General features: G+C 38.1%; 2 pseudogenes; both read left to right on the forward strand.

The window, feature by feature from the left end:
• Positions 1–15385, forward strand: part of LOC127227310 (vomeronasal type-2 receptor 116-like) — a 28302-nt pseudogene extending 12917 nt beyond the window's left edge.
• Positions 15386–19010: 3625 nt separating this feature from the next.
• LOC127227321 (vomeronasal type-2 receptor 116-like) overlaps positions 19011–25756 on the forward strand; it is a 46404-nt pseudogene continuing 39658 nt past the window's right edge.

Consider the following 25756-nt stretch of genomic DNA (forward strand, 5'->3'; position numbering starts at 1 on the left):
CCTTCCACTGGACTATGATTAGGAATGTAATGGAAATAGAACAATGCTTCTTCTTTGTATTACCCCTGTGGCAAGGAATTAATGAAGAAAATAAATTAAATACTCCTTATAATTCAATGAAAATGAAAGCACTACATACTCAAATTTATGTGACATGTTGAAAGCTGTGCTAAGAGGAAAGTTCATAGCACTAAGTTCCTATGTAATGAAACTGGAGAACAGTTACATATGTGACTTGCCAGCACACCTGAAAGTTCTGGAACAAAAAGAAAAAAATCACACCCAGAAGGAGTAGATGCCAGCAAATAATCAAACTGAGGGCTGAAGTCAATAAAGTAGGAACAAAGAAAACAATACAAAGAATCCATGAAAAAAAGAAAAAGAGTTGGTTCTTCAAGAAAATCAGGAAGATAGACAAAAATTTATCCAAACTAGCCAAAATACACACACACACACACACACACACACACACACACACACACACACACACACAGAGAGAGAGAGAGAGAGAGAGAGAGAGAGAGAGAGAGAGAGAGAGAGCTAATACCAATTAGCAAAATCATAAACGAAAAGGGGGACATAACAAGGGGCACTAAGGAAATCCAGAACATCATCAGGTCATACTTTGAAAACCTGTACTCCACAAAATTGGAAAATTTAATGTAAAATATACAATTATCTGTAGGGAGTATGGTTTTTCCATCCGCCGCCAGTCTTGTTCCACCGCCGTGCCAGCCCCAAATAATGCACAGAGACTCTGTATTTGATATAATTCTTTTGGCCAGGTGCTATTTGCTTATCAGCTAGCTCTGTCTTAATTATTAACCCATTTCTATGTATTTCCACATGGTCTTACTGGAGAGCAGGGGCCGGCGATTCTATTCTCTCCAGACTCTCCATCTTGACCCCTCCTTACTACTTCCTCTTTCCTCTTTGTCTCCTAGTCCTTCCTATCTTCCTTTCCTATTCGCCAACAGTGCGCTATTCATTAACCAGTATAAGAAACATATGTACATAATGGCATCTCCCATCATCTCCCCTTTTCTGTCTAAATAAAAAGAAGGGTTTTAACCTTAACATAGCAAAATATATCGCACAACAGTTATCAAATAAGAATCACAGTTAACACTTTTAGTCCATTGACATTTAGCAAGATTTAAGAAACTATTCCATCATCTATCCTATCTTTGTGTGTCCAAAGTCTATGTAACTTATCTTTAATCCTAACTAAGGAAAACTATAAACATAACTATCTGTCTTCAACTCCATCAAAGACCACAGATGGATAATATATAAACTCTAGAAATGACAGAGACAACTTACTGCCTGGACACCCGAAGTTCTTTTGTAATCTTCCATCTTCAGGTCATAGGCCATAGTGTGTCTGGCAGACTCTTCAACAAAGCAGATAACTTTTTACTGTCTTCTTGTTTGGCAATTTGGCAGTTTGGCAGTCACTTTTCTCTGTGTCCTGCAGACTGTCTGGCAGACTCTTCCATGAGGCAGGAACGCTGTAGCAATGTCCATCTTGAATCAGCAGTCACTTTTCTGTGTGTCCTGCATGTCCAATTTATACAGCATAAAGTCAAACAATCCAGACAAGAGCAGTATCTTGTCCAAATGGCTAGTCTTGCCATATTGAAAGTAAACTCCATAACGAGATTCTTCAATGTCCATCTTCCTTTTTGACGCAGGTGGTATAGCCAGGAGCAGTTATGTCTCACTGTCAAGAACGACCCTATACCATTTTAAATGCCATATTCTGTAGGTCTTTGAAAGGTTTGAAGAATGCCTATTTATCTCAAATACATCTCTGTATATCTAGAAATCCTACCTAACTTAACTGTAAGTTTTGACTATTATAGGTAAGTATCTATAATCTGTACTAAGTTATACACTACATTTATAACTGAGCTATATAAATACAATACCTAAACAAGAGGAGAAATACTCATATCACAAAATTGACCTTAAATTGTATCAATAAATGAAAATACATTCCAAAACAAAGTATTCATATCTATACCATAATCCCCTTTTTACCTTTAAAAAGATATTGGTTGTCGTCATTAACCATTTATAACCAATGCCATTTAAGTGAAAACAAATATTTGGGAATTTGGGCATCATTCTTTCCAAACTACTTCCTGCTGATAGGGGGTGCTGTCATGGGGATCCTAAGAAAATACAGAAATTCTGGCTGTAGTCTGCAAGGCTGCCTTGTTCAAGCTGTTTTGAATGTTGGATCACCAGGAACGCTGTTTCAGGAGGTCTGGCTTGCTCAAATCACATTAGTCTGGAAGGAATCCACAGCTTTTCATTTTCTGTGGAAACAAAAATAGAAATCCCTTTCCCCAGTAACTTGTCCTTGGACTTAAATTTTGGAGTCAAAGCATTTTTAAGATATATAAATTGAATTAATCCAGCAGCATTTCCTTTAACAGTTGTTGTTTCCTCAGCAGTCAAACAATACAAAGTCAACATAATATCCTACAGTATACAAACTCTCTGCATCTGTGGCTTTTTTAGTATTCTGTTTCTTTTCTTTTTCTTTCTTTTTTTTTTTTTTTTTTGAGACAGGGTTTCTCTGTGTATCTCTTATCTGTCCTGGAATTTACTCTGCATACCAGGTTTACTTTGAAATGACAAGATCTGCTTGCCTCTGTCTCTCAAGTGCTGGGATTAAATGCGTGTGCAGCCACACCCAGCTGTTCTCTGTCTTTTTAAAAGCTTTTTCTTTTTGATATAATTCTGTTGGCCAGGTACTAGTTTCTTATAGGCTAGCTCTGTCTTAATTATTAACCCATTTCTATGTATTTACACGTGGTCTTACTGGAGAGCGGGGGACAGCGATTCTATTCTCTCCAGACTCTCCATCTTGACACCTCCTTACTACTTCCTCTTTCCTCCTTGTCTCCTAGTCCCTCCTATCTTCCTTTCCTATTGGCCAACTGTGCTTTATTCATTCACCAGTATGAGCAACATATATACATAATGGCATCTCCCATCAATTGTCTGGAGAGGTATCACATACCAAAATGCAAATTAAATTGAGAACAGATATGCAATTTAAGTAGACCTATAACCCCTAATGAAATAGAAGCAATCGTGAAAAGTCTACTTAAAAAAAAAAACAAAAAACAAAAAAACAAACAAAAAAAAAAAAAAAAAAAAAAAAAAAAAAAAACCAAAAAACAACCCTCTGGGCCAGATAGCTTCAGATAGCTTCAGTGCAGAATTCTACTAGAATACTAGAAATTCAAAGAAGAGCTAATACCAATAATCCTCAATTTTTTCCACACAATAGAATGAGAAGGGTCATTGCCAAACTCTTTTTTCAAGGCTACAATTTAATTACCTTGTTACCCAAGCCACACAAAGACACAACTAAAAAAGAGAACTACAGACCAATCTCCCTCATGAACACTGATGCAGATATATTCAATAAAACATGGGAGCATGGAAGGGAGAGGGAACTGGGGTCAATATGTAAAATAATAATAATAATAATAATAATAATAATAATATAATAAATAATGATAATAATAAAATACTGGCTAACTCCAGAGAAGCTAGATGCAATAATGGGAAAGAGACAAGATCTCCTTTACAAATTGGTAGCATGGTGGGAGGGGGTGAGATAGGAGGAAGGGAGAGGGGTAGAGGAAAACATGAGGGTTCAAGAAGATTGAGGTGTGCGAACAGTAAAGAGAGCAAGAAAAGAGCTACCTTAATAGAGGGAGCCATTATAGGCTTTAAGAGAAACCAGGTACTAGATAAATGTACAATGATCCTCAAGTATGACCCCAACTAAGAATCCAAGCAATAGTGAAGAGGTTACCATAATTGTCTTTCCTCTATAATGAAACTGATGACTACATTAAATGCCATCCTAGAGCCTTCACTTAGTAGCTGATGGAAGCAGAAGCAGAGAGCCACAGCTAAACACAGAGCTGAATTCCAGGAATCCAGTTGTAAAGAGGGAGGAGTGATGAGCAAAGGGATTAAGACCATGCCTGGGAAACCCACAGAAACAACTGACTTGAGCAGGTGGGAGAGCATAGACAGTCTGACAGCTGGAGAAGTAGCATAACACTGGAACAGGCCCCCTGAACATGGGTGTCACTTGGCAAACCAAGGAAGTCTATGGGACCTCTGGCAGTGGAATCAGTATTTTTATTTAGTACATGGACTCTGGGAGCCCATTCCCTATGGAGGGATACTCATTCAGCCTAGATGTATGGGAGAGCACCTAAGCCCTGCCCCAAATAATGTGACAGCTTTTGATGAACCCCTAATGGGAGGCCTCACCCTTCCTGGTGTGTGGATGGAGGTGGGATGGGGCATTGGTGGGAGTAGAGGAGGATGTCATGGAGAGGGAACTGGTATTGGTATCTAAAATAAGATTGTTTTTAATTTAAATAAAAAATAAGATGTGACAAGATTGTTAATTTTATGATGGATCATTTACCCCATAAATCACACATAGGACCAAGAGAGTCAACATGTTGTATCTCACAGATACAACTATATCAGTCACTGTAAAAACAAGTGCAAATACAACAAAAGAGGAGCAGGGGAGATGGCTCAGCAATGACGAGCATTCACTGGACTTTCATAGGATCCTAATTGGTTCCTGGAACCCATATTGTGGTTCAAAACCACTGTAACTCTGTGAGAATCTGACACTACCTTTTGGCTTCTTTGTACACCAGGCATGCATATGGTGTATACATACACATGCAGGCAAAACAACAATGTATACAAAAAATAAAAATGTATAAGAATACAAGAAAAGAGTTGGGCATAAATTTTGAAACACTGTTATAGTGATAGCTGTTCTCAAGAGACTGGTTTGAATGTTAATTTGACAACTTCTATTGTCCATTCTCTCTATGAATTACCATACACAAAAATGGCATAAGGTATTTTGTGTGAATTTTTGAGTGTGTTCTTTTAAATTTCTTGTGAGTAAACAAGACATATTGTTAACAATATAATTTAAGTTAACTTGAGCTCCTAGTAAATTGGCAATATTTTATTATTATTTGCTGAAACACATCTACTCTGCTAATTCAATAGTGTAGCCTTTTATTATGTGTTAATAGCTTAATAGCCCAAGTTAAGTGCTATTAACAAAGTGCTACAATTAACAGAAAATTGACTTTACAAGCGTAAATCTCTGAAGTGTATAGGAGATATTGCATGGTCCTGCTCATTTGTTACTGTTTCTGCATATACATGTACAGCATTTAATAATGGGGTGACTGTACTTATTTCTATGTGGAATCTACATTTGGCTCACAAATATGTTATCAAATAACATGTTTATTTTAATATGTTGTGAATTTATATCAATATGTATGTATATTTGTGGCTACTTAACATTATTTTCTCAACTATGATATATTAGGAATCTTGATTAGGATCACAAGAGTAGAGATAATAAATGTACAATTTAGTAGACTAAATGATCAAACTAAAAATCCACCAATGTTTTTTTTTATTAATTGAAGAGAGGTAATAATTTTGTTAACTTGAATAAAATGTAATTTTGTAAAGCAAAGCTGTAAATTATGAGTGAAAGAACATATGAGTACCTTCATATTTTCTACTAGATACATTATTAATAATAATTAATTTTATTATGATGAGAAATTCTCTCTCAGGTCCTAGTAGTAATGTATTTTGTGATATTTTAGAACTGTGCCAAAGAACTATGCTATTTTATATGTAACTAAAAATGTTTTCAAAATTTGTTGTACAATATCAAATTCTAACTTTTGTATTTGTTAACTGCATCATATTTAAAATTACTGTATTTTCCACTTAATTTTACAATAAAAGACTAAACTAGCTGCTCTTTAACATTAATCAAACTAATCTTGTCTATCAAAGCTAATTTCCTTGAGTTTATTTATTTATTTATTTATTTATTATTTCTTTAAGGATATCCTTGAGGGTGTTTTGACCATATCCATCTCCTCTACAAATTCTTCCTAGCTCTATCCACCCATTCCTACCTACAAAACTTGATGTCCTTTAAAATTCTTTAAAGACCAATATGTGCTGTCTAGATACTTTGGGTGTGCTGTCTTTCATTAGAGCAAGGTCAGAAAAGTTGATATACATTCTTGGAGAAACTCTCTCTTCTTAGCACCTAGCTGTTGTCACCTTCTCCACTCCATTCTTTCCCCTTGGATACAACTTCATGAGTCTGTTCCTTTGCAGATTTCTAATTTTTCAGTAAAATCTCAGTGATGACATTAAAGTTCTCTTAATATTCTGAATAATTATAACAACAACCTTACTGTCTGACTTAAGAACATTTATTGTAGAAATGTATTTTCTCTTTCTCTCCTAATCTTCCTGAAGATTATCAGTTTAATGGACTGTTTAAAGCTAGGTAGTGACATTCATCTACTAAAACTTTAGCTTCAATACTTATTTTACTTTTTAATATTGTTGTATATTTATATAATTTCTCTCTTTCTTATTCCCTGAAACCACTCATAGTCATATCATTGCTTTCTTTCAAATACAGTCTCTTTTTTCATTAATAATTTTTACATCCATACATATATACATTCATATATTCCTAAATGAAACTTATAAATGTATTTGGTGTCCATTGCATTATATTTTATGGCTGAATATTGAGTATCATGTAAAATGTTATACTCTTCCCTGGGGAAGAAAATTTCTCCTGCTCTCAGGATACCTTAGTTGACAATAGTTCTTTGAGTAAAATTGAGGCCTTGTGGGCTTTTCCACGTACACTTTGGCATGTCTGTTTTATTATTCTTATTTGGCTTATCTTTAGGTATTTATGTATATAAATTATTCATGGGTATGTCTTCTAACATTACTAGGAGACACTATATAACAACAAGCTACTGTTAATTTTAATCTTTCTTGTAGTTGCATTATATTGTGCCAATAGACTTAAGGTACTAACCTTAAGACGTGGCTTCAGTGTGTGGATGTTATTCATAATAAGGAAGAGGAGGGGCCTATCTCAGGCTCTCTCACTCTCTTGGGTTGTGATCTGTGTATATTATATTGCAGACTCTGTATCTCCAGGGACAGAAGACCACAGTAGTTAATTACCTTCACTGTGTGAGTGCTCTACAAATATCTGTTATTTGAGCAAGAATCCTCCTCTTCCTTACAAAGGATTACAACCACAAATTCAGGCTATCTCAGTAGGTAGAGCATGAGACTCTTAATCTCAGGATTGTGGGTTCATACCCCATGTTGGGCATCAATATGTAAAAGAAATTCTTAATTGGTCTAGATAATAAAAGGTTGGATCCAGATACAGAGGGGAATGCTAAGAGAAGAGAGAAAGAACAGGCCACACCACACCATACCTACTAAGTGTTTTAGGAGAGAATAGAGCAATTTCCTGTTTCTGCCTAGTTATATCACTTCCTGTCTGTCTGTACATATCTCCAAACATCGATGGTTTCTTAGTGGCAAACTCCATTCTCTGACTCCCAGAACCTCGAGTCTATTGGAAGAACAAGATGCCACTACCTTTTCTCACCTCTCTAATGAACCCTGAAACTATTGTATGGCAGTATTGGGATGTATCCCAGTATTTACTGGTAATAGGCTCCATGATTTGTGTTTTAATTGATATTCTGTATCACTGCAATGCAATATTGTTGTGGACCATCACCATCCTCACAACCTCAAGCCTCTGAGATAGAAAAGATAGAAAATTACTGCCTCTTAAGAAGTAAGCAGAATGTTCAGCAGAGCATTCCTAGATATAGGCTTGCGGTTTTACACCCAGTTAAAGAATAGCTCAGGATATTCCTGCTGCTACAGTTTTACAGCCATTTGAAGATAAGTTCACAGCATTCCTTCTACTGACCCTTTCATCTTGTGTACATGTAAACCCTGCTCATATCCTGTCTATGGCCCTATATAAGACTCACCTGAAAAATAAAATTTGGCAGCTTAATCAGAATATCAATGTGCTGTCATTCTTTCTATCCCTTATCCTTCAATTCCTCCTAGGTGTTTCCCAGTTTGTTGCTGACTGCCTGGCAAGTTGGGGCACAATACTAACTTTATGAGCATTGAAGATTATAATTTTGTGTGGATAGAAGGACAAATGCTTAGAATGCTATTATATTGTGCTCGTTTAGTAATTTAGTAGTTGTGGTTTTTACTACAATAGCTATGACTTCATTAATATTGGGTACTTAGTTAACTAGGTTTTCTTTGACAGACATGGATTCCCTTGATGACAAAATCTAAAATGTAATTAGAGAGATATTAATTACCATCAATGTAAACATGCCATTACTACTCCATTAGAATTATCATAACATGGTACTTGTTCCTGTGGTTCATAGGCATAATATCTGGCTAAGAAAATTGATTATTTCCCTGTTTGTAAGCAAACCAAACTTAAAAGACTATTAATCCAAAATTAATTTGCATTAAATACAAAATTAAATTAAAATGTATGACTCTGAAATGTAGTCCTCAAAGAATATACATTTATAACAGTTTCAGCTAAGAGCTGTTCCCTATGTCAGAACTGCATTCTATTTTTAGCAATTGTAACTTACCTTTTACCCCTTGGGCATACAAAAGGTAATAGCAATAGTCTGTAACAATGTGATAGTCTTTGGAACAATCCTGAACAATATCTCAAAAGATTTCTCATGGGTGGTGTTGAAAATTTTGTTAGTGTGTTTTGGCTCTTGGAGGGAACATTGTCTGTGCAGATGAGTACATTACATTTTAAATTACATATGTATATCTATACACAGTATTACACATTTATAAGGTTTTGTTTTAGGAAGATAATTAGAGTAGATAGGTATGGATGAAAGCAGGTGGGCAGGAATAGGAACATCAAATGGCAAGAGGAAGAAGAATGTGGGATTAGTAAGGAAATACACAAACAGCTAAAGTTGAGCCCATTTGAGTTCTCTGTGGAAAACAAATGGAATAGGGAAGTTCATTGCACTAAGTGCACATACGAAGAAAACAAAGGATAGTCACATAAGAGAATTAACAGCATAACTGAAAGCCTTAGAACAGAGAGAAGCAAACACACCCCATAGAGTACACACCAGGAAATAAACGACTTGAGGGATGAAATCAACAAAATAGAAAACAAGAAAATGATATAAAAAAAATCAATGCAACGAAGAGTTATTTTTTTTTTGAGAAAATCCAAACTAATGAAAAAAGCAGAGAGAGAACATGCAAATTAACAAAATCAGAAATGAAAAGGGGAACATAACAACGGACACAGAGGAAATCTAGACAATTTTCAGGTCATACTTTGAAAACCTGTATTCCACAAAAATTGAAAATTCAAAGGAAATGGACAAATGTCTGGATAACTACAACTTACCAAAATTAAATCAAGAACAGACAAACAACTTAAATAGACCTATAACCCCCAAAGAAATAGAAGCAGTCATCAAAAGCCTTCAAACCAAAAAGAGTCCAGGGCCAGATGAATTCAGTGCAGAATTCTACCAGAAATTCAGGGAAGAACTAATACCACTGCTCATCAAACTGTTCCACGAAATAGAAACAGAAGGTTCATTGCCTAACTCTTTTTATGAGGCCACAATAACCTTGGTACCCAAGCCTCACAAAGACACAACTAAGAAAGAAAACTACAGACCAATATTCATGATGAATATCGATGCAAAAATACTCAATAAAATACTGGCAAACCGAATTCAAGAATACATCAGAGAAATCATCCACCATGACCAAGTAGGCTTCATCTCTGGAATGCAGGGATGGTTTAACATCCAAAATCTATCAACGTGATCCACCATATAAACAAACAGAAAAAGATAAACCATATGATTATCTCCCTAGATGCTGAAAAAACCTTCGACAAAATTCAACACCCTTTCATGACAAAGGTTTGGAGAGGTCACATATAACAGGAACATACCTAAACATAATAAGAGCAATATACGGCAAACCAACTGCCAACCTCAAACTGAATGGAGAGAAACTTCAGCCAATTCCTCTGAAATCAGGAACAAGACAAGGCTGCCCTCTCTCTCCATATCTCTTCAATATCATACTAGAAGTTCTAGCTAATGCTATAAGACAACAAAAGATCAAGTGGATTCAAATTTAAAAGGAAGAAGTCAAACTGTCTCTATTTGCAGATGATAAGATAGTTTACATAAGCGACCCAATAAACTCTAACAGGGAACTCCTACAGCTGAGAAACACCTTCAGCAAACTAGCAGGATACAAGATAAACTCAAAAAAATCAGTAGCCCTACTTTCTTCAGATGACAAAGAGACAGAGAAAGAAATCAGAGAAGCATCACGATTACAATAGCTATAAGCAACATAACGTATCTTGGTGTAACACTTACCAAACAAGTAAAAGACCTATATAATAAGAACTTTGTGGCTCTAAAGAAAGAAATTAAAGAAGATATCAGAAAATGGTAAGATCTCCCATGATCTTGGATAGGTAGGATAAACATAGTAAAAATGGCAATCTTGCCAAAAGCAATCTACAGATTCAATACAATCCCCATTAAAATCTCACCACAATTGTTCACCGACCTTGAAAGGATAATAATCAATTGTATATGGAAAAACAAAAGGCCCAGGATAGACAAAACTACCCTATATAATAAAAGAACTTCAGGAGGCATCACCATTCCTGACTTTAAGCTCTACTACAGAGCTATAGTTCTGAAAACAGCCTGGTATTGGCATAAAAATAGACAGGCAGAGCAATGGAATCGAATTGAAAATCCTGATATTAATCCATGCACCTATGAACACCTAATTTTCAGCAAAACAGCTATAATTATACAATGGGGCAATGACAGCATCTTCAACAAATGGTGCTGGCAAATTGGATGAGGATGTGTAGAAGACTGCAGATAGACCCATGTCTGTCGCCATGCACAAATCTCAAGTCCAAATGGATCAAAGACCTCAACATCAATCCAGCCACATTGAACCTCTTAGAAGAGAAAGTAGGAAGTACCCTTGAACAAATTGGTATAGTAGACCACTTCCTGAACATAATTCCAGGGGCAGACAATGAGAGAAACAATTAATAAATGGGACCTCTTCAAATTTAGAAGTTTTTGTAAAGCACAGTGGACCAGACCAAATGGCAGCACACAGACTGGGAAAAGATTTTCACCAATCCTATATCCGACAAAGGGCTGATCTCCAAAATATACAAAGAACTCAAGAAACTAGTCAACAAAACACCAAATAAACCTATTAAAAATTGGTTACAGAACTGAAGAAAGAATTCTCAATAGAGAAAATCAAAAAGGCTGAAAAACACTTAAGAAAGTGCTCCACATCCTTAGCTATCAGGGAAATCAAAACAACTTTGAGATACCTTCCAGAATGAATAAAATTAGAAACACCAATGATGACTCATGTTGGAGAGATGTGGAAAATGGGAACACTCTTCCACTGCTGTTGGGAGTGCAAACTCATACAGCCATTTTGGAGATTAGTATGGCGGTTCCTCAGGAAAATGGGAATTTGTTTACCATAGGACCCGGCATACTACACAATGGAATACTACTCTGCAGAAAAAAATACTGGTATCTTGAAATTAGCAGGCAAGTTGATGGCACTTGAAGAAACCATCCTGAATGAGGTAACCCAGTCACAAAAAGAGGAACACAGTATGTACTCACTCATATATGGATTTTAGACCTAAATCAAATATCACCAGCCTATAATTCACACCACCAGAGGAACTAGGATACAAGGTGTATTCTCAGAGATTCATATAAAATCCCTCACCAAACCAGGAAGTGATAAGTCCCCCAGAGCACAGGGGAAGTGGGGGGGCAGCGAATGGAGAGAGAAGTAGGAGAAAATAAGGGGGAGGAAAGGAAAACACATGAGACCAGGAAGATTGATCCGGGTTAGGAATAGAAGACAGGAGAGAGAGAGAGAGAGAGAGAGAGAGAGAGAGAGAGAGAGAGAGAATATTGATTTGAAAATAGAATTAAACACAAAGGTTTTGAGAACTACAAGACTGCTGCCAACTATCAATTTGAGCTTCCCTGGAAAGGCTACCAAAAATACCCTTCTCAGAGAGTGAGATCAAAAACTAACTTATCAATGGAGCCCTCAACTAATGCCTGTTGGAAATAGGAGCAAACACCCATACATAAACACTTAGTCGAAGTAGAACCAAGATACAGATGGAAAGGACAAGACCAGGTGGCAGAAACACAGAGACAGCTTACCTGAACAAGGAGGAGCTAATGGGACATCAGACTGATAGCTGGGTAGCCAGCATGGAACTGAATCAGTCCCCCCTGAATATGGTTCTCAGTCAGAAGGACTGAGCAGTCTAAGGGACCTCAGACAATGGAGCCAAGATGTATCCCTGGTGTACAAAACGACCTTGCTAACACATCCCCCATTGAGGGATAACTGCATTAACCTAGGAGAGAAGCTCTAACCCCTACTTCACATGACCTGTCAGATCTACATGACACCAACTGGATGCCATTCCCCTACATATGGAATTGGGGTGGGTGGATGGGAGGGAAGGGTGGTTAGAGTGCATGTGAGAGGGCAGAGAGGGTAAAAGAGAGGGAAGGAGAGAGAGAGGGAGGGAGGGAGGGAGGACTGGGATCAACATGTAAAATAATAAAATAAATAAAAAAATGCTTTGACTCCAAAATTTAAGTTGAAGGGCAAGTTACTGGGGAAATGGATTTCTATTTTTGTTTCCACAGAAAATGAAAAGATGTGGATTCCTTCCAGACTAATATTGTTTGATCATGCCAGACCACCTGAAACAGAGAACAAGGTGATCCTACATTCAAAACAGCTGGACAAATCAGCCCTACAGACTACAGCCCGGATATCTGAATCTTCTTTGAATCCCCCATGACAGCGCCCCTTCCCAGCAGGAAGTAGTTTGGAAAGAACGACGCCCAAATTCCAAAGTATTGTGTATAAATGTTTGTTTTCATTTAATTGGACTTTGTTATATAAAATAAAATTAAAAAAAAAAACTGGCTATCTAGACATCACTCAAAGTATTTCTGGATCACTGGGGCATCCAACTTTGAATTGCATATACATATCAAGTCCACAAATATCAAGGTGAGGTGCATGGTCCTTACCTCAATTACTCAGTACACCCATCACTACTACTAATATGGTGTAGCCCTGAATTCATGAGAGAATTTCCAAAACCTTAAAATGTATCAACTTTTACATTCTATAACACCATCTATCAGAAAATACTACATATTCTACAACATGATGTGATGAATTCATCTCAAATGACTTAGGTACCAAAGAGAACTCTAAGATCCCATTGGACATCTATGTATTTACTTCCTTCCTGCTCTCTAATATTCCACCAACACTTAATATTTCAAGCAAGGATTAGTATGACTGGTAAAATAGCCACTGAATTTTGTTACTAATTGATACATTTAAGATCTAATAAATAAAGAAAATAAAGGGAAAACAAAAGACTATACTAGTTACATGTAATTTGTGCAGAAAATATTTAAATGTTTTTATTGAATTAAAAAATTATCCAAAAGAATGAGGAATGCTCCTCAGTCTAGATACTTGGGGGAGGGCCTAGATCCTACTTCAAATGATGTGACAGAATATGATGATGCCCCATGGGAGGCCTCACCATCACTGAGGAGTGAATGGGTGTGGGATATGGGATTTGTTGGGGCAATAGGAGGAAAGGAGGGAAAGGGAACTGGGATTGTATGTAAAATAGAATTCTTAATTATTTAAGTAAAAAAAAATTTAAAACAGGTTAATGTATTTTAAAAATTCAACCAAGTATAAAAAAAATAAAAAGAAGGAGAGTATCTTCTTCATATTGTTTTCTCAATAAATATTTCTCTATTGAGAATAGTGAGAGTCAAATCTTACATAAATTAGTTAACTGGTAGATCCTGTTTCTTGCCAAAATTCATAAGAAACTTGATAGTAAATGTGATATTGAGCATGTAGAGACTTTAGTTTTTAAATACTTGATGAAGTTTCTTCTTTCCCTGACACTATTATACAGTCTTTAAGCTATATATGGTATTGACTGTGTTTTACTACACAAGAAGTTACAAAAAGAAATTGGTATTTGGTACCTCCATTGTAGCTGATAAATAGCACAACACACATGGAAGAAAGTGTTTGCATGCTCTCATACGTTATGGTCTATAGAATTGTTAATAACAAGTATATCTTTCCATATTGCTCCAACTCAGTTGTTTTGTTGGTTAAACATGAATATTCTACTACCTGGTAATTAAATTTGGAAAGTAAGTAAAAACGACTTGGCTATGAATGATAAATATAAACAACAGATTTTAAAAATTGTGCATAAAGAAAAAAGAATTTGACTGATGTTGCTATTATTACATAAACATAAAAAATTTAACTTTCTATCTACTTCAAAAATAAGGCTAATGTGACAAGAAATTTTTAATGCATTATTGTAACATTTTCTGTGAAATTCCAAGAAATATATCTGATGATACATTTTTTTCCTGTATCAGACTTGGATCAGTGTGTAAAGTGCTCTGATGATCAGTATGCTAACCCTGGAGGAAATCACTGTCTCAAAAAAGTCTTCTTGGCTATATGTTTTTCTATACTCACAGCTGGAATACTCCATGTCTTTTTGAAGCACAAGGACACTCCCACAGTCAAGGACAATAACAGAGATCTTAGCTACATTCTGCATATCTCCCTCTCTGTTCCTTGCTCTTCATTGGCCAACCCAACATGATCACATGCCTCATGTAGCAGACTATATTTGCAGTAGTATTCACTGTGGCTGCTATTGTCTTGGCTAAGACAATTACACTAGTACTGGACTTCAAGGTTACTACTCCAGATAAAAGGATGAGAAGGCTGCTGATGTCAGGGGAACCTGACATCATTCCAATTTGCACCATGATTCAACTGATTCTATCTGGGATCAGTCTGGGAACTTCTCCTCCATTTGTTGATGTTGATATATATGTTGAAAAGACCACATTTTGATTTCCTGTAACAAAGGTTCAATTATTGCCTTTTATTTTGTTCTGGGATACTTGGGATCCATTGTCCTGGAAAGTTTCACTGTAGCTTTCTTGGCCAGGAATCTGCCTGACACATTCAATGAAGCCAAGTACCAGACATTCAGCATGCTGGTGTTCTGTTGTGTCTGGATTACCTTCCTCCCTGTCTATCATAGCACCAAGGGCAAGGCTATGGTAGGTGTGGAGGTTGTCTGTATGTTTGCCTCCAGTGCATCTTTGTTCCAAAGTGTTTCATTATTTTGTTAAGAATTAAGAGAAATTCTTTTCAAAATTTCAGTAATATGCATTTGAAAATTGAAAATGCTCATTAAATTTTTCTATCATCTTTGTTTTAACATACTTGTCAGAAAGAGTAAATTGACACATTTGTCCTCAAATTTTAAGTCAAAATATGTACTTTTTCTCATTAGTAAATATTAAAAATAAACTACACATTAGAGTTGTTACACTTGTCACATACCTCAGTTCTCATGAAATAAGCATTCTGATCTCAGTTTGCAATATCTGTAATACTGGTTTCCTTCTCTATAACCATTCTTGTGCTTGAATTGTGCAATAGCTATGAATTAGTCTTGATCTTATGTATTAACATCTATTGAAACACACTATAAATTATATGTAAAGTTTGTGCTCTGTACTAAATCATTTTAGTGGAAAAGAATATGAGAATATTTATATGTATATGAGAATTCTCTTTAGTTTGATATGAGATAAATGAGACTTTACATAAAACTAACTAATTCATTATTGGACCAAGTATTTTGTATTTATATATCATACATACATCCATATGCATCAAAATTTATAAAAAATTAAGAGGCTCTAAACTTTATAATTAGGCCTTGAGAAGAGAGAAGTGTGACAGGACTGTAGGAAGGAAAGGGAGATGGGCAAGTGATTTTATTCTATTTTACTAAAAACAATACTAATAAGAAAATATAAATTTCTCATTTTCCTTGTTTCAGAATTTTCATACTCTGCATATACTACATATAGCCATGCACATGAACACACATTTACACACACACACACACACACACACACACACACACACACAGAGAGAGAGCTGTATAGCCTTGAAATTCTCTTCGGTTTTAAAAATCATTCTTCTATAACAACATCAGCATTAAAAAAGAGTCAAGAAGAGTCAAGTTGTACTACTCTTCACAATAGGCACCAATGAAATTTAGAAATGATGAGAAAACACATTGTGTTCTATTAATTACAATATTTGCATTGGATAATATAGAATCTATATTAGGATGCATAAATTTTTTAATAGTTTTCCTGGCTGTATTTTTCTTTCATTTAAAATGCAGTCTTTTTTCATACATTGTATCTCGATTATCATTCTCCTCGCTGTGTTTGTTCCTCCTGGTGTCTCCACCTCTCCTCCCTTTCAGATCCACTACCCTTACATCTTTCCATATAAGACAGGCTTCCAGGCAATAGTAGTTAAATATCCAAAAATACAGTATATTAAATTGAAGAAAAATTATCTTATTTAAGTTGGACAATGCAACCAAACAAGAAGCAGAGAATCCCACATTAGAGTAAGGACCCATTATTTCCTACAATAAAGAGTTGTTTGAACTGCAATGTGCTTTGCCTGCAAAAAATGCTAGGGCAATTGTGGCAGGCAAAGTGTCAAAATAGCAAACAAATGAGTGATTTGACTAATGCCCTCGCTATGATGTATAATGTAACTCATCACTGAATGCATGACCAAGAAGCTGAAGTTAGAAAGCGTAGAGATGAGAAATAAGACAAAATACTACTGGTCTAAGAAGGAACAAATAAAATGATTCCTACACATAATCTATTCTCCGAAATCAGTGTTTGATTCAGACATCATCAGAAAGACTTCCTCCAGCAGCAGAGGGGAAAAGATGCAGTAACACTATGGATAGTTTGTGTAGCCAAAGTAAAAGTGGGTGATATACAGCAATTCCTTCCTCTTTGACCTCAAGGAATATTACACCACAGCAGGTGAAAGATTCTAAGAGCAAGAGGGCTTAGAAGCTATCAGGAGAAAAATATCCTCATAATCAAAGAAACAAGGTGCATTGGGGCTCAGATGAATGGAAGCAGAAATCATAGGGTCTATAATGCATGCAAAATTACATATCTGTGTATATAATTTTTCATTTTTTATATTTCTTTTTTTATATTTTTACATATCGATCCCAGTTCCCTCTCCCTCCCTACCTCCCATGCACATTAAGCCACTCCCATCCCATCCCCTGCCCACTACACAGGGAGGGTGATGCCTTCCAGGAGGGATCAAAGAATCTGTCAAGTCATTTGGAGTGTGGTCTAGGCCCACTCCCCACCCCTCGTTAAGGCTAAGGGAGTATACCTCCATGGGGAATATGCTCCCAAATTCCTTTTGTGCACCAGGAATATTCCCTGGTTCCACTGTCAGAGGTCCCTTAGACTACCCAGGCCTTCTAAAGGAGACCCATGTTCAGGGAGTCTGTGTCAGTACAATTCTCGTTTCCCAGTTATCAGTCAGTCTGGGGGCCCATGTGCTCCACCCTTGTTCAGGTCAGCAGTCTCTGTGGGTTTCTATAGCCTGATCTTGGCCCCTTTTCTTATCATTCCTCCCTCTCTGAAACTGGATTCCAGGAGTTCGGTTCAGTGTTTAGCTTCGGCTGTCTGCTTCAGTTTCCATCAGCTACTAGATGAGGGCTCTATGACGGCATATACATTAGTTATCAACCTCATTATCATGGAAGGGCATATAATCTAACCTTTCCACTGTTGTTTAGACTGTTAGTTGGGGTCATTCTTTTATATCTCTGGACATTTCTCTAGAGTCAGTTTTCTCTTCAAACCTATAATGTATCCCTCTTTTATGGTATCTCTCTGTTGGGGACCCTCACTGTACTCACTACCTCAGGATCTGAGATAGAATATTACTGCCTCATAAGAAATGAACAGAATGTGTAGCAAAGCATTCCTAGATACAGGCTTGCTGTTTTACAACCAGTTAAAGAATAGCTCAGGATAGTAATTCTGATGTAGCTTTACAGACAGTTAAACAGTAGCTCAGGATATTCCTTCTGCTACAATTTTATAGCCAGTTAAAGATTAGTTCAGGGCATTCCTTTTATCTTTCCTTCATGCAAACCCTACTCACATCCTGCCTATGGCCCTATACAGGCCACCCCTAAGAAAATAAAATTTATCAGCTTGATCAGAATACTATCTTTCTATTGTTCTTTCTATCCCTTGTCCTTCATTCTCTCCTAGGTGTTTCCTGGTTTGTCGTTGACTGCCCCTCGGGTCGGGGCATCTCCCTCTCTCTTTTTTTCCTCTAGTCTATTCCTCCCTGGTTCAATCTTCCTAGTCCCACATGCTTTCCTCTCCTCCCCTTATCTTTTTCATAGCTCCCACTCCACTCAATTCCCCCACCCCACTCCCAAATTGCTCAGGAGACCTTGTTCCTTTCTGTAGGGACCTTGTATGAATCTCTTAGGTTCCTCCATCCTCGTTTCTCTGATGGTGAGATTTATAGGCTGGTGATCCTTTGTTTTATATGTGAGAGTACATACTATGTTCCTCTTTTTGTGACTGGGTTACCTCATTCAGAATGATTTCCTCAAATTCCATCCTTTTGCCTGTGAATTTCAAGATTCCATTGTTTTGTTTTTCCCACTGAGTAGTATTCCATCATGTAAATGTGCCACATCTTTATTATCCATTGTTCAGTTGAGGGGCATGTAGCTTGCTTCCAGGTTCTTGCAATTACAATGCTGCTGTGAACATTGGTGCCCAATGTCATCTGGCAGAGGACCTCTAGGGGAGAATGCAGCTCATGGAAAGAGAAGGATCCTTCCAGAGTGTCCCTCAAAGGGATGGCTTTGCTTTCTTTTCCATGTCCTGCTGACAAAGAAAGAATAACCAACTATTAACCAACCATGGTGGCGAGCAATGATGCAGATCCTATGGTAAGTGATGGAACAAGCATTTCTGGAAAGTCTGTTACTTTCTGAGCTTAAGAAATCCCTACCGGATATCAGGAATTGGGTTATGATAAAGAATCTTGCTAATGCCTTCAGTTATTGGAACCTGTTTCAGGTTCTCTTTAAGACAACCAAAACAACTTTCCAACAGCTGGTCCTCTAGAAATTGTTGTCTTCGGGAGAATGATCAGTATTCCTCCTCCAGTTCTCTTCAGTGGCTAAAAGGAAGCCTTCCCTATAAGAGGGGCTCTTCAGTCCAACCTTGATATTGAAAGACAAAAAAAGTAAAGTTAAACAAACCCCTGACTTGAAATGAAGGACTAACCTGGAAACCAATATCTGTTCCTTGGAATTTACTAACTTCCCCTCACAAGACCCTGAGAAAACAAGATACCAAGAATTCACACTGCCCTCCTTTCTTGTGAGTCAGCAGATGGTGACTAGGGTTCTTAAGAAACAAAGAGAAAACTGTACCTCCAGTTTTCCCAGACAGGATTAATTAGCCCTAACAAGATTAATGAGGCCCTAAGATCTATTGATCCTAATAGCGAGACCATCCAGCCTCAAAGGGTCACGCACTTAATGGACAGAGGGTCCCACCCCCTCCCTAAACTTGTGGGTTTGCCTTTAAAAACACCTGTGCCCAGGGGAGGGGACTTCTCTCTAGCCTGCGTGCTGGAGGAGCCTGTTTGCACAAATGTTTCCTGTTCATTAAAGCCTCTTGCGTGTTGCAGCAACTGGACTGGACATTGAGTTCTTGGGGATACCGACTGAACATAGGAGACTCCTCATTCTGAGGGTCTTACATTTTGGAGGTCCCACCAAGATCTGGTCAACCCCTAGACTCAATTCCATTGCCAGCTGGAGGTTAAGATAGAGCTCACAACCTATATGCTTGATGTATGTCTGATGCGTCTGATCTTATGTGTTTTTGACTCGAGTATTTGAATTTGTGCCTGGCCTGCACAGGAGTTGTATAGGACTACAGGGGGAGACAGATGTGTCCTGAGACCCTTGGTCCCACCCTGGACGAAAGTCCCTGGTTGTTTGGAGGAGGGGAGGAGACAAAGTCTTGCTTCTCCGGAGGATGGTCAGCATCCGGACTTGCTTCCCTCCCACTTTGTAACTTTGGTTTGGACACCGTTTGTCTACTGTGCAGATTTGTCCTGTTTGTTGGCTTGTTCTGTGTTTTTTGTGTCCTTCTGTTCCTACTGTTTGTGTCCATTTCTACTCTTCCCATGGGTCAACAACTAACTACCCCACCTAAGTTTGACTTTAGATCAGCAGGAGAGCAGGGCTGGGAGACTTAGCTAGATAATGATCAAGCTCATCCCCCCGCTCCCAGGAATGTAGCAGGGCAGACAGAGCCACTGGGGCTGAGCTTCAGCAGAATGGCTGACCAGCCATGGGCCCGGTGTGGCCTGGGCAGAGACATGCCGTAATGGAGGGACAGGGTTATAACTTATGACCCTACCACCACACATGTTTGGCTCCCCAACAACAGGCTCCAGGGCTGACCCAGATCTTTGTAATTGGGAAAACTAACCACCCCCTTTTTGGAGTTCCTTGTTTTCGCACCAGTCTATTTGAGATGATTATCAATAGTTTCTGCTTGAGGCTAGAAAAATATCCCTGGGGCCAATGGGCAGCCAGCACAGCTGAAAAAAGAGATTGACTTGGGATTCCTTTTGACTCACCCCAGTTGGGACTTCAACACTGCTGAAGGTAGGGAGAGCTTAAAAATCTATCACCAGGCTCTGGTGGCAGGTCTCCGAGGTGCCGCAAGACTGCCCACCAATTTGGCTAAGGTAAAGAGAGCACTCCTTTTGACCCTACTTCAGAAGCCCAGAGATCTTCAGTGGCTCTGGCCTTCATGGGAAAATTGGGCCCCAGATATTAGGAAGAAACTCCAAAGAGTGGAAGGGTTAAGAGGTAGAGAAAGTGTATTGAAGGGACAGAGAAGGGAAGGAGAGAAAAGAAACACAGTAGAGAGACAGAACAGAGAAAAAGCGTGACAGAAGACAGGAAAAGAATTTGGCTAAAATATCTTGGCCACAGTGGTTAAAGGAAAAAAAAATAGAGAGAGGAAAAAAAAAGTTAGGAAATTTAAAACAGGCTAAGGAACCTGGGCAACAGGACACCACTCGACAAGGACCAGTGTGCATATTGTAAAGAAAAAGGACACTTGACAAATGACAGTCTCAAGAAGACAAACAAGGTATCAAAGGTCCTAGACCTAAAGAAAATATAAAATTAAAGGGAGACAGGGTTGGGACCCTCTCCCCAAGCCCAAGGTAATTCATGGACTACCCGAAGAACAGCGGACCTTGGCGTGGGCCGAGTATCTCACTCATTTGAGGTTACATCCCACCAGCCAACTGCTTTTTGCCTTTGAATGGAAGGACCCTGACATGTGCAGAACTGGGCAGCTCATCTGGACCCGACTGTCCCAAGGGTTTAAAATTCCCCAATGATTGCCAGACAAGTAAGAGAATTTCTGGGGACATCTAGGTTTTACAGTCTGACTAAGAAAAAATTCTCCTGGATCCCAGAGCATCAGGAGGCATTTGATGCCATTAAAAAGGCCCAGCTGAATGCACCCGCTCTAAGCCTTTTGATGTAACTAACCTTTTACCCTTTATGTGGATGAGCTTAAGGGTGTTGCCTGGGGAGTTTTGACCAAATCCCTAGGGCCATGGAACAGACCAGTTGCAATCAACTGTTGGTTAAAGAGACTGGGGTTCTCAAAGATCTTACAGACATCCTGATGGCTAGGGAGACATTGATGGGTTCACTGCTGGGAGCAGTTAATTTGTAAAAGGTAAAGAATGTGCTGGGGCAGTGGAACTGTTAGACAAAGAGAAGTCCATAAACTTTAACAGGCAGCAGGTATGCTTTTTTCACTGTTCATGTGCATGGGGCTGTCTCAACCATGGTGGCTAAAAAAATTACTGAAGAAAATTTTCCAAAGATTTAAAATACCTAAGGTAGTAAAATCAGACAATGGTCCAGTTTTTTGTTGCCCAGGTAAGTCAGTCACTGGCCAAGATATTGGGGATTGATTAAAATTACATTGTGCATACAGATCCCAAAGCTCAGGTAGAAAGCATAAATAAAACTGTTAAGGAGACCTTCACTAAACTGACCTCAGAGACTGGTGTTATTGATCAGATAGCTCTCCTACCTTTGTGCTTTTCATGGTTAGAAACACCCCTGGACCATTTGGGCTGAACCCCTACAAATGACTCTATGGGGGGCCCTCCACTGGTGGAAATTGCCTCTGTACATAGTGCTGATGTGCTGTTTATTCTCTTAAGCTTGTGAGTTTGCCTTTAAAAACACCTGTGCCCAGGGGAGGGGGCTTCTCTCTAGCCTGCATAATGGAGGAGCCCGTTTGCGCAAACGTTTCCTGTTCATTAAAGCCTCTTGCATGTTGCAGCAACTGGACTGGACATTGATTCTTGGGGATACTGACCAAAAATGAGAGTCTCCTCTTTCTGAGGGTCTTACAATATAAAAAGAAAGAAAGAAAGGAGAGGCCCAGGCATCCTCTCTGTAGGGAAAGAGGCTGGCTCTGAGGAGGAGGCAGCCAAATATGAGTGGGACCATTATCACGACCCCCCCCAACTCTGGCCTCTGCTCCTCAAATGCAGCAGGCCATCCTGCTTGAGCAAGGAGAATTCAGACTTTACGAATCCCCTGTCCTACTGCCCCACTCCCATACCCCCATGCTGCTCTAGAATTTAGGGAAGCCAAGATTGGCCATGCATATGCACTAGGTCAGCAGGACCTCTGAGTGCCAAGACCTCAGAGTTGCTACAATGGTGGTTGTTTACTTTTCAAACAGCGAAAGTCACAGATGGATTACAGGGGGCCAGCCCAGGCCCAGAAAGCAAAGGTGTATATGTATGGGGGGGGGGATGGAGGGGAACTAGAGGCCTGGAGTCTTAGGAGCTGCTGCTGTGGCTAACACCCAGCCAAGTGTATAAAAAATTAATGCATCCTGTCAGAAACTGGGGTAACATAAATGAACTTACTGGGATTTGTTTAGATTTTGGATGCTCATACTTCAAAGGTTTTCTATAGCAGCCACATTACAAGAGATTTCAATTAAGAATGTTCTATTTCAACAAACTAATCTTTCCATAGAGAAAAGGAGGTCTAAAAGATTTATGTATATATGGTGTGGTGTGGGCAATCATGTGTGTATGAAGTGTAATTATGAATGTGTGAATCCTAATGAAAGGTACTATTTGAATTGCTTCAGATATGGTAAAAAGAGACATCAGGCCAGTGTCTTGATTGAAAGGGTTGGTGACCTGCACCTCCCATGGCTGAACCCCCAGAGTTGCTCAGTACAAAATGGCCAAAGTCAACATAACCTAAGAGCCACAGGAGATTCTATGGATGGTTCAATATTTTAACAGAAGAGAGAATACAAAAATTCTCTTATTTTTGTAGTTAAGAAAGAAATTGAGAAAATGGAGGTTAATGTAAGATTTGAAAAAAAAAATATTGAGAAAAAGCCTCAGGGATCTGGAAGTGCAGCCCTGTTTGGCCCCACCTAGAAATGTGTCAGTGAAAAAGCAAATAAAACCATGTGAGCTAAGGAAGGTTTTAGGCTTTATAAGTCAGATTAGAAAAAGAATTTTCAAAAGTATTTGGGACATATGTTATATCTTAAAGAAATTAGGCTTCAAATAATAAAAACTTTAGGAAGGATAGCTTGTGACAATTAAATGATTCTCAGAAATTATTGGGAAATATTCAATGGTTACTTCGTTTTTTAAAAAGCATCTACTGGCAATTTAAAACCTTTAAGCGATATCCTTAAAGGAGATAGTGATCCTAATTCATCTAAACAGCTAACTAAAGAGGGTAAACAAGTTCTCCTAAAATTAGAGAATGCAATCCAGCATCAATAGATATGCTTATATTGAGTATGCAAAACCATGGGAAGCATATGTGCTTCCCACAAAACATGTTTGGGAAACAATGTTTGGGAAAGGTATGGTTTAGATGGGATATAGGTAGATTAGCCTATTTTCTTGAGAATTTCAGTAAGAATGAGATAGTAATTTACAGCTTACATTGTTATGTATTCTTATGTGGTAAGCTATGTAAAATTAAGTTTATACTTTGTTATATTGTGTTAAATCTTTCCACTTACAATGTTTTATGCACATTATTTTTTTTTACCATATTCTATTATGTATACTTTTCTTGTATTCAAGACATTTTGTATATTGATACAATTTGGGATATTTATCTTGCTGCTCTTCATAGTTCTACCTCTTGTCTTGACACTTATACTCTACCTCTATTTTAGGGATTTACATGTATGTATATGTAAATAGTTATATTGTTTAAGTATTTGTTCCTGCTTTACTCAGGGAAGTTTTAATCAGTCTTTTTAGCTAAGTTCCAGAGTATTACAGATTATCTTCACTCATATTTCCTGTACCTATGAGATTAGTCAGATATAAATGCTTAATTTTCAATCACTTCATAGACATGCAGAACATGGCATTTAAATGTTTTAATATTAGTACTCCATTGACATGAGACACTGTTGCTCCTGACAGCACCGTGCACTTTCCCGAAAATATGTTGGACACTGTTGTTGCTCCTGCTGGAGTTCAATCTCGCCTCAGCTAATGGCCTGTTGGGCAAAGAATTGCCCCCACCTTGACCACTGATTTGGACATGCAGTCCTATGTGCTTGCAGGAGACAAATATAGAAGACTGCTTGACCTTGCCAAGTCAGGGTAAGACAGCCATTCTACCTCCCTGCTGTTGTTGTGGTCTGTCAAGTTCTCTTGGCCTTAGCCAAATCTGGGTGTACCAACGTGGCTATGAGACCTAGGGTGACTGTTCATGTGCCTTGCTGTTTCTGTCCTTGCTGCACCTTTTGGAAGTTGTCCATCCACATTTCCTGTCTACTCTAGTATTGTTAATTTCCTTCTCAGGTCTTGATGAGGTTGAAGATTAAACTATCACAACTATTATTCTCTCTTCCTAGTTAGATATATTAGGTACTAGACTTACGTTTTCCATCTTAGGACAACTCTATTGTAAACTCCATTATGCCCTCACCCTACGACTTGATATGTAGGTCATTTTGTTCTCGATTTTCCTTTTCTTAGAGCACACTTGTTATTCACTGTTTTGTATATAGTTTTGTATTAAGCCTAAATCTTTTCTTTAGACTAAAAGGGGAATTGTAGTGAGATAGTTCTGTGGCACTGACCACGCCCATTGGGGGTGGAGCCATGGGCGGAGTGACCTGTGGAAGGAGGTCAGAGGGGGCCAGGAAAGGGGCTCTCTTTCTGGCGTGACTGGGACAGGAGAGGATCGGGTTGAATTTCCTGGTGTTCATCTCTCTAGGTTGTAAGTTATTTCTCCCTGAATAAACATCTATTCGGCCTATTTGTTTATCCTGATCCTTATTTAACTGAGTTAAGTCCAACTTCTTTCTTATGGAAAGGGGACTATTGTTGTGATTGCATGTGCTTGTTTCCTTAGCCAAAGTGTCAACTCCTTAATTTAAAGCAGTATCTTGTATGGTACAAAAATGCTGTACGTAGTCTAGGAGATATTTTGGTAGGGAACCAAGTTAATACATGTTCCATATACCAAACAGCAAGTTGATTGGTTATTTCAAAACCTTTACATCCAACAATTAGCAGGCAAAGGAATGTTATATTTACTTTG

Source organism: Phodopus roborovskii, unplaced genomic scaffold (genome assembly GCF_943737965.1).
Source record: "Phodopus roborovskii unplaced genomic scaffold, PHOROB, whole genome shotgun sequence".
NCBI classification, from domain to species: Eukaryota; Metazoa; Chordata; class Mammalia; order Rodentia; family Cricetidae; genus Phodopus; species Phodopus roborovskii.